Genomic DNA, 2,283 nt, shown 5'->3' with positions numbered 1-2,283 from the left:
ACTAAGGAATGGACCTGAAAATGTTGCAGTTACAAAGTAGCTCATTTACAGGTAACACCCAGAAATGGAAGATCAAAACTGTTCTGGAATATATTCTCATTAAATATTCATTAGGAGTGATTTTACTTAAGTGGCTATATAGTGCTGAAAAATACCTTGATAATGTGTTCTAAAAGATCAGAAATAAACCCAAACTGGGGACATCACAAAGATGTTTAAGGATGGTTTAAGGAAAAGAGTTGGGGGTAGATTTTTTCCATTCCAGGAATTTCTGTAATGATAACACATATTTTCTGATGTGAGGGATGTCTATGGCCATTCTTCACTGAAATTCTGCCCATTTTTGTCTGATGTGTGATACATGAAGTTATTAAAATATGAGAAAAATTTTTTATTAAAATACTTGTTTCATGCATGTGGGAGGCTGTTTTCATGCATACTACAATGCGTGTATGGAGGTCAAAGGGCATCTTAAAGTTGCCAGTTGGCTCTTTATATCTTTGGCTTTTAAACATGGATTTCAGATTGTTAGCATTGGTTGCACGTACTGCTCACTGTTGAACCATCCCACTAGCAAGTCTTTATGTTTTAATTTTTTAGTTTTTGGATGAGTATAAAAATTTTTTACTTGTCAAGCTGAAGATATTATTTCTGAAAGTCCCTATTCTTCCAGTAGTCACCAGTGTTGTGTCCTGTGTATTGCCATGAACAGAGGAGCTTCAGTGAAAGAGAAGCAGGCTATGAATGACATTAAAGGTTCAGGGGCATGACTGAAACTGTTGAATTTGATTTAAAGATTTATAATCTAAGGCAAGCATTATTCAGAACTGAAATCCTGAATATAATTAAAGCTTTGCAGATAAATTTTGACTAAAACAGTTTTTTTTTTCAAAATACACACCTTTAAACAATATTGTTAAAAGCAGAACTTCGATTATTGAGGTTTATAACTTTAGTGAATTTAACCAAAGTATTTAGGACATTCCTTAACCTTTTCTTCTGTTTTTCTTCTTTAGTTTAATTACTATTATGTCTAATAACTGGGCATTATATTAAATAGCAGCTGTGCTCGCTCATGGATACAAATAAATAGTGACAAATGAAAGTGAGAGTTATTGTAGAAAAACGATCAGATTTTTAATGAATTCTAGAAGCTACAGAAGTTGACTTGGGAGGGACATAGATGTGCGTGAGAAACATGCAGACACAAGCCAGTCAGGAAATTGTAATTATGCCTAAAGGCATAGAATGCCTGAGAAGCAACAACCACATAAAGGGACATTTGTTGTCCTATTTCTTTGGCCTTGGAGTGGGGTTATTCTTTTGGCAAGTGATCTATCTTAATATGACACAAGGAATCTTTGTATGGAGGTACATAATTAGAGTCCTCTTACTGGATAATAATGCAAAGAAAAATGTGTCTGTGTGTGAGTGTGTGATTGTGTGTGTGTGTGTGATTGTGTATGTGTGTGTACTTTAAGGTAACAATGATTTTCAGAAATGTCCTTTTAATGATGTAATTGGTGAAATCTTTTGGAAAAGTGAAAACAGCAAAATTTCCAGATTTTAAATCTGTATATGACTCTTTAAAAGCCTACAGATCATTAGTTGAATGTTTAATAAAAAAAACCCCTAAGATTAACATTTTACCAATAAGTAAAAATGAACATATTTATAAATTTTAATAAAGGCATTACAAAGTTATAGATGTTGAAATGCTTTGAATAAATTTCACTAGCAAATCGTGATTTTAAAAATTTATTCTGAAGATACTGCTGTGTTGTTAAAATACATTTTGACTCGCAATCCAGCAACCGATTCAGTTAAAACCCAGTGTTTTAGACTTACTGTTAAATGCTACTCCTTCAAGACTTAATATGCATATAGCAACTATGTTCTAAAATTTAGTATGCAGTACCCTGGTCTAACTATGTTTATTCATTCTAACTACTATTCATTATATGAGAAACTTTGGTACTGTGTATCAAATTGTGCAAAATATTTCCACAGTGTGTTTATATCATCACGTACTTCTACCAGGAATACAAGAAAGTTCCAGTCACTTAGTATCTGTTAAAGTCTGAGTATAAAATGTTATCCATAGCATCAGGTTCCGAATGCTTACTTTCACTTGGTGCTATTCTGTAGCATAGCAGGTTTGTGGCATCTAGAAAATGATCTCTGTCATGTAGAGTCAACTCACTAAAGGCAGGTATTTGAAAGTTGTGGCCCCTACTTCCTATTATATCATTCTCTGCTTTCTGGTCTGTCATGATGTTTAGA

This window comes from Mus caroli, chromosome 2 (genome assembly GCF_900094665.2).
Source record: "Mus caroli chromosome 2, CAROLI_EIJ_v1.1, whole genome shotgun sequence".
NCBI classification, from domain to species: Eukaryota; Metazoa; Chordata; class Mammalia; order Rodentia; family Muridae; genus Mus; species Mus caroli.
Note: the sequence above shows the minus strand (reverse complement) of the source record.